Source organism: Oncorhynchus nerka, linkage group LG20, assembly GCF_034236695.1.
Source record: "Oncorhynchus nerka isolate Pitt River linkage group LG20, Oner_Uvic_2.0, whole genome shotgun sequence".
Taxonomy (NCBI): Eukaryota; Metazoa; Chordata; class Actinopteri; order Salmoniformes; family Salmonidae; genus Oncorhynchus; species Oncorhynchus nerka.
The window spans coordinates 13174053-13188842 of record NC_088415.1 but is presented as its reverse complement, the minus strand read 5'-3'; positions in this window follow the sequence as shown (position 1 = coordinate 13188842).

The window sequence follows — 14790 nt, the reverse complement described above, 5'->3', positions numbered from 1 at the left end:
GACAGGGCTATAACAAGTCTATATATAGCGGTTGACAGGGCTATAACAAGTCTATATATAGAGGTTGACTGGCTGACTACAGGTTGGGGAGTACTGGGTATTGAGTCATGGAGATGGGCATGATTACTGTTCTCTGGGTCCAGGGTCCTGGTTCCTGGGTCCTGGGTCCTGGGTTCTGTGTCCTGGGTCCTGATCATGGATCCTGGGTTATGTGTCCTGGGTTCTGGTTTCTGGGTCCTGATCATGGGTCCTGGGTTCTGGGTCCTGGGTCCTGGGTTCTGGGTCATGGGTCCTGGGTTCTGGGTTCTGGGTCCTGATCATGGGTTCTGGGTCCTGGGTTATGGGTCCTGATCATGGGTTCTGGGTCCAGGGTCCTGGGTTCTGGGTCATGGATCCTGGGTTCTGGGTTCTGATCATGTGTCCTGGTTTCTGGGTCCTGGGTTCTGGGTCCTGGGTTCTGGGTCATGGATCCTGGGTTCTGGGTCCTGATCCTGGGTCGTGGCCTGGGACACTTCCTCTGGCTGTTGTTCTGGTGTCGCCACTGCCGTCATGACAACCAGCTAGACTAGACCCCACCCCCCCCTCACTGCTCTTCAATGCAACATAAAACAACACAATACAACACAATTGTAGGATGGCTGCGAGTGCAAACAATAACATTAATATCATCCTGACACTTTGCTCTGATTCAACTCTTTGTTGAGATCACTACTGAGTGAAAGGACAATGCAGAGAATATTTCACCCCTTTCCTAAGTTGTCTGATTTAGCGGGATATCTAAACTTACTAATTATCTGTTGCAATTCTGGAATTAGTTTCTGCACAGGTTCCTTTGTTGACATACCAACGGTTGCTACGCCTGGTTTGTTATGATTCAGCCTGCTGTCTGACTCAGAGACCATGAGGGACGGTTTGGGATTTTGATGCTGTTTTTTATAATTATGACCCCCTGCTGCTGCAATGCAGGTCTCAGCCAAGCTGCAGGTCTAGGCCACGCTGCTGGTCTCAGCCACGCTGCTGGTCTCAGCCAAGCTGCAGGTCTAGGCCACGCTGCAGGTCTAGGCCACGCTGCAGGTCTCAGCCAAGCTGCAGGTCTAGGCCACGCTGCTGGTCTCAGCCAAGCTGCAGGTCTAGGCCACGCTGCAGGTCTAGGCCACGCTGCAGGTCTAGGCCACGCTGCTGGTCTCAGCCAAGCTGCAGGTCTCAGCCACGCTGCTGGTCTCAGCCACGCTGCTGGTCTCAGCCACGCTGCTGGTCTCAGCCAAGCTGCAGGTCTCAGCCACGCTGCAGGTCTCAGCCAAGCTGCAGGTCTAGGCCACGTTGCTGGTCTCAGCCACGCTGCTGGTCTCAGCCAAGCTGCAGGTCTAGGCCACGCTGCAGGTCTAGGCCACGCTGCAGGTCTCAGCAAAGCTGCAGGTCTAGGCCACGCTGCTGGTCTCAGCCAAGCTGCAGGTCTAGGCCACGCTGCAGGTCTAGGCCACGCTGCAGGTCTAGGCCACGCTGCTGGTCTCAGCCAAGCTGCAGGTCTAGGCCACGCTGCTGGTCTCAGCCGAGCTGCTGGTCTCAGCCAAGCTGCAGGTCTCAGCCACGCTGCTGGTCTCAGCCACGCTGCTGGTCTCAGCCACGCTGCTGGTCTCAGCCAAGCTGCAGGTCTCAGCCACGCTGCAGGTCTAGGCCACGTTGCTGGTCTCAGCCACGCTGCTGGTCTCAGCCAAGCTGCAGGTCTCAGCCACGCTGCTGGTCTCAGCCACGCTGCTGGTCTCAGCCACGCTGCTGGTCTCAGCCACGCTGCAGGTCTCAGCCACGCTGCTGGTCTCAGCCAAGCTGCAGGTCTCAGCCACGCTGCTGGTCTCAGCCAAGCTGCAGGTCTCAGCCGCGCTGCAGGTCTCAGCCGCCCTGCAGGTCTCAGCCAAGCTGCAGGTCTCAGCCACGCTGCTGGTCTCAGCCAAGCTGCAGGTCTCAGCCGCGCTGCTGGTCTCGGCCAAGCTGCAGGTATAGGCCACGCTGCTGGTCTCAGCCACGCTGCTGGTCTCAGCCAAGCTGCAGGTCTCAGCCAAGCTGCAGGTCTCAGCCACGCTGCTGGTCTCAGCCATGCTGCTGGTCTCAGCCAAGCTGCAGGTCTAGGCCACGCTGCTGGTCTCAGCCACGCTGCTGGTCTCAGCCAAGCTGCAGGTCTAGGCCACGCTGCTGGTCTCAGCCGCGCTGCTGGTCTCAGCCAAGCTGCAAGTCTAGGCCACGCTGCTGGTCTCAGCCAAGCTGCAGGTCTCAGCCGCCCTGCTGGTCTCAGCCACATGGTCTGATCATCTGTTGTTTCAGCTGTCACATAGTGAGCTCAAAAGTGGGCAGCTGCATAATTGACCAGTTAAATTAAATCAAAGCTGGGCTGCAGTTGGAGTCTGGTCACTGGGCTGCAGTTGGAGTCTGGTCACTGGGCTGCAGTTGGAGTCTCTTGAACAGCAGGGATATCTGCTCAGAGGGACAACCACATCTGGATGATCTTCTACAACATGGAAAGACTTGATGGTTTCATTGAACCAATCCATCAGGGAGCTGTGATGACAAGACTAATAACATGATCCAATGCAATCTTACCAGTTGATGAACGAAATGTTGCATTGCAGAAGCAGAACTCCCCTATATCATAATGATAAGTCACAGAACAGAACAGTAGTATCAGAAATGACAGGAGGAACTGACCAGTAGTATCAGAAATGACAGGAGGAACTGAACAGAACAGTGGTAGCAGTAATGACAGGAGGAACAGAACTGAACAGTACTATCAGTAATGACAGGAGGAACTGAACAGTAGTATCAGTAATGACAGGAGGAACTGAACAGCACAGTAGTATCAGTAATGACAGGAGGAACTGAACAGTAGTATCAGTAATGACAGGAGGAACTGAACAGTAGTATCAGTAATGACAGGAGGAACTGAACAGTAGTATCAGTAATGACAGGAGGAACAGAACTGAACAGTAGTATCAGTAATGACAGGAGGAACAGAACTGAACAGTAGTATCAGTAATGACAGGAGGAACTGAACAGTAGTATCAGTAATGACAGGAGGAACTGAACAGAACAGGAGTATCAGTAATGACAGGAGGAACTGAACAGAACAGTAGTATCAGAAATGACAGGAGGAACTGAACAGTAGTATCAGTAATGACAGGAGGAACTGAACAGAACAGGAGTATCAGTAATGACAGGAGGAACAGAACAGAACAGTAGTATCAGTAATGACAGGAGGAACTGAACAGTAATATCAGTAATGACAGGAGGAACAGAACAGTAGTATCAGTAATGACAGGAGGAACTGAACAGAACAGTAGTATCAGTAATGACAGGAGGAACTGAACAGTAGTATCAGTAATGACAGGAGGAACTGAACAGTAGTATCAGTAATGACAGGAGGAACTGAACAGAACAGGTGTATCAGTAATGACAGGAGGAACAGAACTGAACAGTAGTATCAGTAATGACAGGAGGAACTGAACAGTAGTATCAGTAATGACAGGAGGAACTGAACAGAACAGGAGTATCAGTAATGACAGGAGGAACTGAACAGAACAGTAGTATCAGAAATGACAGGAGGAACTGAACAGTAGTATCAGTAATGACAGGAGGAACAGAACAGAACAGTAGTATCAGTAATGACAGGAGGAACAGAACAGTAGTATCAGTAATGACAGGAGGAACTGAACAGAACAGTAGTATCAGTAATGACAGGAGGAACTGAACAGTAGTATCAGTAATGACAGGAGGAACAGAACAGTAGTATCAGTAATGACAGGAGGAACAGAACAGTAGTATCAGTAATGACAGGAGGAACAGAACTGAACAGTAGTATCAGTAATGACAGGAGGAACAGAACTGAACAGTAGTATCAGTAATGACAGGAGGAACAGAACTGAACAGTAGTATCAGTAATGACAGGAGGAACAGAACAGTAGTATCAGTAATGACAGGAGGAACAGAACAGAACAGTAGTATCAGTAATGACAGGAGGAACAGAACAGTAGTATCAGTAATGACAGGAGGAACAGAACAGTAGTATCAGTAATGACAGGAGGAAGAACAGTAGTATCAGTAATGACAGGAGGAACAGAAGAACAGTAGTATCAGTAATGACAGGAGGAACAGAACTGAACAGTAGTATCAGTAATGACAGGAGGAACAGAACTAGAAGTAATGACAGGAGGAACTGAACAGTAGTATCAGTAATGACAGGAGTAATGACAGGAACAGAACAGTAGTATCAGTAATGACAGGAGGAACTAAACAGAACAGTAGTATCAGTAATGACAGGAGGAACAGAACAGTAGTATCAGTAATGACAGGAGGAACAGAACAGTAGTATCAGTAATGACAGGAGGAACAGAACAGTAGTATCAGTAATGACAGGAGGAACAGAACAGTAGTATCAGTAATGACAGGAGGAACTGAACAGTAGTATCAGTAATGACAGGAGGAACAGAACAGTAGTATCAGTAATGACAGGAGGAACAGAACAGTAGTATCAGTAATGACAGGAGGAACAGAACAGTAGTATCAGTAATGACAGGAGGAACTGAACAGTAGTATCAGTAATGACAGGAGGAACAGAACAGTAGTATCAGAAATGACAGGAGGAACAGAACAGTAGTATCAGTAATGACAGGAGGAACAGAACAGTAGTATCAGTAATGACAGGAGGAACAGAACAGTAGTATCAGTAATGACAGGAGGAACAGAACTGAACAGTAGTATCAGTAATGACAGGAGGAACAGAACAGTAGTATCAGTAATGACAGGAGGAACAGAACAGTAGTATCAGTAATGACAGGGGAACAGAACAGTAGTATCAGTAATGACAGGAAGGAACTATCAGTAATGACAGGAGGAACAGAACAGTAGTATCAGTAATGACAGGAGGAACTGAACAGTAGTATCAGTAATGACAGGAGGAACTGAACAGAACAGTAGTATCAGTAATGACAGGAGGAACAGAACAGAACAGTAGTATCAGTAATGACAGGAGGAACTGAACAGTAGTATCAGTAATGACAGGAGGAACTGAACAGAACAGGAGTATCAGTAATGACAGGAGGAACAGAACAGAACAGTAGTATCAGTAATGACAGGAGGAACAGAACAGTAGTATCAGTAATGACAGGAGGAACTGAACAGAACAGTAGTATCAGTAATGACAGGAGGAACTGAACAGTAGTATCAGTAAAGTAGTATCAGTAATGACAGGAGGAACAGAAACAGTATCAGTAATGACAGGAGGAACAGAACAGTAGTATCAGTAATGACAGGAGGAACTGAACAGTAGTATCAGTAATGACAGGAGGAACTGAACAGTAGTATCAGTAATGACAGGAGGAACTGAACAGTAGTATCAGTAATGACAGGAGGAACTGAACAGAACAGTAGTATCAGTAATGACAGGAGGAACTGAACAGTAGTATCAGTAATGACAGGAGGAACTGAACAGAACAGTAGTATCAGTAATGACAGGAGGAACTGAACAATCAGTAATGACAGGAGGAACTGAACAGTAGTATCAGTAATGACAGGAGGAACTGAACAGAACAGTAGTATCAGTAATGACAGGAGGAACAGAACAGTAGTATCAGTAATGACAGGAGGAACAGAACAGTAGTATCAGTAATGACAGGAGGAACTGAACAGAACAGTAGTATCAGTAATGACAGGAGGAACAGAACAGTAGTGTCAGAAATGACAGGAGGAACTGAACAGTAGTATCAGTAATGACAGGAGGAACAGAACAGTAGTATCAGCAATGACAGGAGGAACAGAACAGAACAGTAGTATCAGTAATGACAGGAGGAACTGAACAGTAGTATCAGTAATGACAGGAGGAATGAACAGGAGTATCAGAAATGACAGGAGGAACTGAACAGTAGTATCAGTAATGACAGGAGGAACACAGAACAGTAGTATCAGTAATGACAGGAGGAACAGAACAGTAGTATCAGTAATGACAGGAGGAACAGAACAGTAGTATCAGTAATGACAGGAGGAACTGAACAGTAGTATCAGTAATGACAGGAGGAACTGAACACAGTATCAGTAATGACAGGAGGAACAGAACAGTAGTATCAGTAATGACAGGAGGAACAGAACAGAACAGTAGTATCAGTAATGACAGGAGGAACTGAACAGTAGTATCAGTAATGACAGGAGGAACTGAACAGAACAGGAGGAACTGAACAGTAGTATCAGTAATGACAGGAGGAACTGAACAGAACAGTAGTATCAGTAATGACAGGAGGAACTGAACAGTAGTATCAGTAATGACAGGAGGAACTGAACAGAACAGTAGTATCAGTAATGACAGGAGGAACAGAACAGTAGTATCAGTAATGACAGGAGGAACTGAACAGTAGTATCAGTAATGACAGGAGGAACTGAACAGAACAGTAGTATCAGTAATGACAGGAGGAACAGAACAGTAGAACAGGAGGAACTGAACAGAACAGTAGTATCAGTAATGACAGGAGGAACTGAACAGCAGTATCAGTAATGACAGGAGGAACTGAACAGAACAGTAGTATCAGTAATGACAGGAGGAACTGAACAGTAGTATCAGTAATGACAGGAGGAACTGAACAGTAGTATCAGTAATGACAGGAGGAACTGAACAGAACAGGAGTATCAGTAATGACAGGAGGAACTGAACAGAACAGTAGTATCAGTAATGACAGGAGGAACTGAACAGTAGTATCAGTAATGACAGGAGGAACTGAACAGTAGTATCAGTAATGACAGGAGGAACTGAACAGTAGTATCAGTAATGACAGGAGGAAGGAACAGAACAGTAGTATCAGTAATGACAGGAGGAAGAACAGAGTATCAGTAATGACAGGAGGAACAGAACAGTAGTATCAGTAATGACAGGAGGAACAGAACAGTAGTATCAGTAATGACAGGAGGAACAGAACAGTAGTATCAGTAATGACAGGAGGAACTGAACAGTAGTATCAGTAATGACAGGAGGAACTGAACAGAACAGTAGTATCAGTAATGACAGGAGGAACAGAACAGTAGTATCAGTAATGACAGGAGGAACTGAACAGTAGTATCAGTAATGACAGGAGGAACAGAACAGTAGTATCAGTAATGACAGGAGGAACTGAACAGAACAGAATCAGTAATGACAGGAGGAACAGAACAGTAGTATCAGTAATGACAGGAGGAACTGAACAGTAGTATCAGTAATGACAGGAGGAACAGAACAGTAGTATCAGTAATGACAGGAGGAACTGAACAGAACAGTAGTATCAGTAATCAGGAGGAACTGAACAGTAGTATCAGTAATGACAGGAGGGAACAGTAGTATCAGTAATGACAGGAGGAACAGAACAGTAGTATCAGTAATGACAGGAGGAACAGAACAGTAGTATCAGTAATGACAGGAGGAACAGAACAGTAGTATCAGTAATGACAGGAGGAACAGAACAGTAGTATCAGTAATGACAGGAGGAAGGAACAGAACAGTAGTATCAGTAATGACAGGAGGAACTGAACAGAACAGTAGTATCAGTAATGACAGGAGGAACTGAACAGAACAGTAGTATCAGTAATGACAGGAGGAACAGAACAGTAGTATCAGTAATGACAGAAGGAACTGAACAGTAGTAGTATCAGTAATGACAGGAGGAACTGAACAGTAGTATCAGTAATGACAGGAGGAACTGAACAGTAGTATCAGTAATGACAGGAGGAACTGAACAGAACAGTAGTATCAGTAATGACAGGAGGAAAGAACAGTAGTATCAGTAATGACAGGAGGAACAGAACAGTAGTATCAGTAATGACAGGAGGAACAGAACAGTAGTATCAGTAATGACAGGAGGAACTGAACAGAACAGTAGTATCAGTAATGACAGGAGGAACTGAACAGTAGTATCAGTAATGACAGGAGGAACAGAACTGAACAGTAGTATCAGTAATGACAGGAGGAACAGAACAGTAGTATCAGTAATGACAGGAGGAACAGAACAGTAGTATCAGTAATGACAGGAGGAACTGAACAGTAGTATCAGTAATGACAGGAGGAACTGAACAGCAGTATCAGTAATGACAGGAGGAACTGAACAGAACAGTAGTATCAGTAATGACAGGAGGAACAGAACAGTAGTATCAGTAATGACAGGAGGAACTGAACAGAACAGTGGTAGCAGTAATGACAGGAGGAACAGAACTGAACAGTAGTATCAGTAATGACAGGAGGAACTGAACAGCACAGTAGTATCAGTAATGACAGGAGGAACTGAACAGTAGTATCAGTAATGACAGGGGGAACTGAACAGTAGTATCAGTAATGACAGGAGGAACTGAACAGAACAGTAGTATCAGTAATGACAGGAGGATCAGAACAGTAGTATCAGTAATGACAGGAGTAACTGAACAGGAGTATCAGTAATGACAGGAGGAACTGAACAGAACAGTAGTATCAGTAATGACAGGAGGAACAGAACTGAACAGTAGTATCAGTAATGACAGGAGGAACTGAACAGTAGTATCAGTAATGACAGGAGGAACTGAACAGAACAGGAGTATCAGTAATGACAGGAGGAACAGAACAGAACAGTAGTATCAGTAATGACAGGAGGAACTGAACAGTTATATCAGTAATGACAGGAGTATCAGTAATGACAGGAGGAACAGAACAGTAGTATCAGTAATGACAGGAGGAACTGAACAGTAGTATCAGTAATGACAGGAGGAACTGTAGTATCAGTAAACAGGAGGAACAGTATCAGTAATGACAGGAGGAACTGAACAGAACAGTAGTATCAGTAATGACAGGAGGAACAGAACAGTAGTATCAGTAATGACAGGAGGAACTGAACAGTAGTATCAGTAATGACAGGAGGAACAGAACAGTAGTATCAGTAATGACAGGAGGAACTGAACAGAACAGTAGTATCAGTAATGACAGGAGGAACTGAACAGAACAGTAGTATCAGTAATGACAGGAGGAACTAAACAGAACAGTAGTATCAGTAATGACAGGAGGAACTGAACAGAACAGTAGTATCAGTAATGACAGGAGGAACAGAACAGTAGTATCAGTAATGACAGAAGGAACTGAACAGAACAGTAGTATCAGTAATGACAGGAGGAACTGAACAGCAGTATCAGTAATGACAGGAGGAACTGAACAGAACAGGAGTATCAGTAATGACAGGAGGAACTGAACAGAACAGTAGTATCAGTAATGACAGGAGGAACTGAACAGTAGTATCAGTAATGACAGGAGGAACTGAACAGAACAGGAGTATCAGTAATGACAGGAGGAACTGAACAGAACAGTAGTATCAGAAATGACAGGAGGAACTGAACAGTAGTATCAGTAATGACAGGAGGAACTGAACAGAACAGGAGTATCAGTAATGACAGGAGGAACTGAACAGTAGTATCAGTAATGACAGGAGGAACTGAACAGAACAGTAGTATCAGTAATGACAGGAGGAACTGAACAGTAGTATCAGTAATGACAGGAGGAACAGAACTGAACAGTAGTATCAGTAATGACAGGAGGAACAGAACAGTAGTATCAGTAATGACAGGAGGAACAGAACTGAACAGTACTATCAGTAATGACAGGAGGAACTGAACAGTAGTATCAGTAATGACAGGGGGAACTGAACAGTAGTATCAGAAATGACAGGAGGAACTGAACAGAACAGTGGTAGCAGTAATGACAGGAGGAACTGAACAGTAGTATCAGTAATGACAGGAGGAACAGAACAGTAGTATCAGTAATGACAGGAGGAACTGAACAGAACAGTAGTATCAGTAATGACAGGAGGAACTGAACAGTAGTATCAGTAATGACAGGAGGAAATGAACAGTAGTATCAGTAAACAGGAGAAAGAACAGTAGTATCAGTAATGACAGGAGGAACAGAACAGTAGTATCAGTAATGACAGGAGGAACTGAACAGTAGTATCAGTAATGACAGGAGGAACTGAACAGTAGTATCAGTAATGACAGGAGGAACTGAACAGTAGTATCAGTAATGACAGGAGGAACTGAACAGAACAGTAGTATCAGTAATGACAGGAGGAACTGAACAGTAGTATCAGTAATGACAGGAGGAACTGAACAGAACAGTAGTATCAGTAATGACAGGAGGAACTGAACAGAACAGTAGTATCAGTAATGACAGGAGGAACAGAACAGTAGTATCAGTAATGACAGGAGGAACAGAACAGTAGTATCAGTAATGACAGGAGGAACAGAACAGTAGTATCAGTAATGACAGAAGGAACTGAACAGAACAGTAGTATCAGTAATGACAGGAGGAACTGAACAGCAGTATCAGTAATGACAGGAGGAACTGAACAGAACAGGAGTATCAGTAATGACAGGAGGAACAGAACAGAACAGTAGTATCAGTAATGACAGGAGGAACTGAACAGTAGTATCAGTAATGACAGGAGGAACTGAACAGAACAGGAGTATCAGTAATGACAGGAGGAACTGAACAGAACAGTAATAGTAACAGAACAGTAGTATCAGTAATGACAGGAGGAACTGAACAGTAGTATCAGTAATGACAGGAGGAACTGAACAGAACAGTAGTATCAGTAATGACAGGAGGAACAGAACAGTAGTATCAGTAATGACAGGAGGAACAGTAGTATCAGTAAACAGAACAGTAGTATCAGTAATGACAGGAGGAACTGAACAGAACAGTAGTATCAGTAATGACAGGAGGAACTGAACAGTAGTATCAGTAATGACAGGAGGAACAGAACAGTAGTAGGTAAACAGGAGGAACAGAACAGTAGTATCAGTAATGACAGGAGGAACTGAACAGAACAGTAGTATCAGTAATGACAGGAGGAACTGAACAGTAGTATCAGTAATGACAGGAGGAACAGAACAGTAGTATCAGTAATGACAGGAGGAACTGAACAGAACAGTAGTATCAGTAATGACAGGAGGAACTGAACAGTAGTATCAGTAATGACAAGGAGGAACATGAACAGTAGTATCAGTAATGACAGGAGGAACTGAACAGTAGTATCAGTAATGACAGGAGGAACTGAACAGAACAGTAGTATCAGTAATGACAGGAGGAACTGAACAGAACAGTAATGACAGGAGAACAGAACAGTAATGACAGGAGGAACAGAACAGTAGTATCAGTAATGACAGGAGGAACTGAACAGAACAGTAGTATCAGTAATGACAGGAGGAACTGAACAGTAGTATCAGTAATGAACTGAACAGTAGTATCAGTAATGACAGGAGGAACTGAACAGCAGTATCAGTAATGACAGGAGGAACTGAACAGAACAGTAGTATCAGTAATGACAGGAGGAACAGAACAGTAGTATCAGTAATGACAGGAGGAACTGAACAGAACAGTAGTATCAGTAATGACAGGAGGAACTGAACAGAACAGTAGTATCAGTAATGACAGGAGGAACTAAACAGAACAGTAGTATCAGTAATGACAAGAGGAACAGAACAGTAGTATCAGTTATGACAGGAGGAACTGAACAGTAGTATCAGTAACAGAACAGGTATCAGTAATGAAGGAGGAACAGAACAGTAGTATCAGTATGACAGGAGTAATGACAGTAGTATCAGTAATGACAGGAGGAACTGAACAGTAGTATCAGTAATGACAGGAGGAACTGAACAGTAGTATCAGTAATGACAGGAGGAACTGAACAGAACAGGAGTATCAGTAATGACAGGAGGAACTGAACAGAACAGTAGTATCAGTAATGACAGGAGGAACTGAACAGTAGTATCAGTAATGACAGGAGGAACAGAACAGTAGTATCAGTAATGACAGGAGGAACAGAACAGTAGTATCAGTAATGACAGGAGGAACTGAACAGAACAGTAGTATCAGAAATGACAGGAGGAACAGAACAGTAGTATCAGTAATGACAGGAGGAACTGAACAGTAGTATCAGTAATGACAGGAGGAACTGAACAGTAGTATCAGTAATGACAGGAGGAACTGAACAGTAGTATCAGTAATGACAGGAGGAACTGAACAGAACAGTAGTATCAGTAATGACAGGAGGAACAGAACAGTAGTATCAGTAATGACAGGAGGAACTGAACAGAACAGTAGTATCAGTAATGACAGGAGGAACTGAACAGAACAGTAGTATCAGTAATGACAGGAGGAACTAAACAGAACAGTAGTATCAGTAATGACAGGAGGAACTGAACAGTAGTATCAGTAATGACAGGAGGAACTGAACAGAACAGTAGTATCAGTAATGACAGGAGGAACAGAACAGTAGTATCAGTAATGACAGGAGGAACAGAACAGTAGTATCAGTAATGACAGGAGGAACTGAACAGTAGTATCAGTAATGACAGGAGGAACTGAACAGTAGTATCAGTAATGACAGGAGGAACAGAACAGTAGTATCAGTAATGACAGGAGGAACAGAACAGTAGTATCAGTAATGACAGGAGGAACAGAACAGTAGTATCAGTAATGACAGGAGGAACTGAACAGTAGTATCAGTAATGACAGGAGGAGAACAGAACAGTAGTATCAGTAATGACAGGAGGAACAGAACAGTAGTAATGACAGTAATGACAGTAGAGTAATGACAGGAGGAACAGAACAGTAGTATCAGTAATGACAGGAGGAACAGAACAGTAGTATCAGTAATGACAGGAGGAACAGAACAGTAGTATCAGTAATGACAGGAGGAACTGAACAGAACAGTAATGACAGGAGGAACTGAACAGTAGTATCAGTAATGACAGGAGGAACTGAACAGTAGTATCAGTAATGACAGGAGGAACTGAACAGTAGTATCAGTAATGACAGGAGGAACAGAACAGTAGTATCAGTAATGACAGGAGGAACTGAACAGAACAGGAGTATCAGTAATGACAGGAGGAACAGAACAGTAGTATCAGTAATGACAGGAGGAACTGAACAGAACAGGAGTATCAGTAATGACAGGAGGAACAGAACAGTAGTATCAGTAATGACAGGAGGAACTGAACAGAACAGTAGTATCAGTAATGACAGGAGGAACTGAACAGTAGTATCAGTAATGACAGGAGGAACAGAACAGTAGTATCAGTAATGACAGGAGGAACAGAACAGTAGTATCAGTAATGACAGGAGAACAGAACAGTAGTATCAGTAATGACAGGAGGAACTGAACAGAACAGTAGTATCAGTAATGACAGGAGGAACAGTAGTATCAGTAATGACAGGAGGAACTGAACAGTAGTATCAGTAATGACAGGAGGAACAGAACAGTAGTATCAGTAATGACAGGAGAACAGAACAGTAGTATCAGTAATGACAGGAGGAACTGAACAGAACAGTAGTATCAGTAATGACAGGAGGAACTGAACAGGAGTATCAGTAATGACAGGAACAGAACAGTAGTATCAGTAATGACAGGAGGAACTGAACAGTAGTATCAGTAATGACAGGAGGAACTGAACAGAACAGTAGTATCAGTAATGACAGGAGGAACTGAACAGTAGTATCAGTAATGACAGGAGGAACTGAACAGTAGTATCAGTAATGACAGGAGGAACAGAACAGTAGTATCAGTAATGACAGGAGGAACAGAACAGTAGTATCAGTAATGACAGGAGGAACTGAACAGTAGTATCAGTAATGACAGGAGGAACTGAACAGTAGTATCAGTAATGACAGGAGGAACAGAACAGTAGTATCAGTAATGACAGGAGGAACTGAACAGTAGTATCAGTAATGACAGGAGGAACTGAACAGTAGTATCAGTAATGACAGGAGGAACTGAACAGTAGTATCAGTAAACAGGAGGAACAGAACAGTAGTATCAGTAATGACAGGAGGAACAGAACAGTAGTATCAGTAATGACAGGAGGAACTGAACAGTAGTATCAGTAATGACAGGAGGAACAGAACAGTAGTATCAGTAATGACAGGAGGAACTGAACAGTAGTATCAGTAATGACAGGAGGAACAGAACAGTAGTATCAGTAATGACAGGAGAACTGAACAGAACAGGAGTATCAGTAATGACAGGAGGAGGAACAGAACAGTAGTATCAGTAATGACAGGAGGAACTGAACAGAACAGTAGTATCAGTAATGACAGGAGGAACTGAACATGATCAGTAATGAGGAGGAACTGAACAGAACAGTAGTATCAGTAATGACAGGAGGAACTGAACAGTAGTATCAGTAATGACAGGAGGAACTGTAAACAGAACAGAACAGTAGTATCAGTAATGACAGGAGGAACAGAACAGTAGTATCAGTAATGACAGAGGAACTGAACAGAACAGTAGTATCAGTAATGACAGGAGGAACAGAACAGTAGTATCAGTAATGACAGGAGGAACAGAACAGTAGTATCAGTAATGACAGGAGGAACAGAACAGTAGTATCAGTAATGACAGGAGGAACAGAACAGTAGTATCAGTAATGACAGGAGGAACTGAACAGAACAGTAGTATCAGTAATGACAGGAGGAACTGAACAGTAGTATCAGTAATGACAGGAGGAACAGAACAGTAGTATCAGTAATGACAGGAGGAACTGAACAGTAGTATCAGTAATGACAGGAGGAACTGAACAGAACAGTAGTATCAGTAATGACAGGAGGAACTGAACAGAACAGTAGTATCAGTAATGACAGGAGGAACTGAACAGTAGTATCAGTAATGACAGGAGGAACTGAACAGTAGTATCAGTAATGACAGGAGGAACAGAACAGTAGTATCAGTAATGACAGGAGGAACAGAACAGTAGTATCAGTAATGACAGGAGGAACTG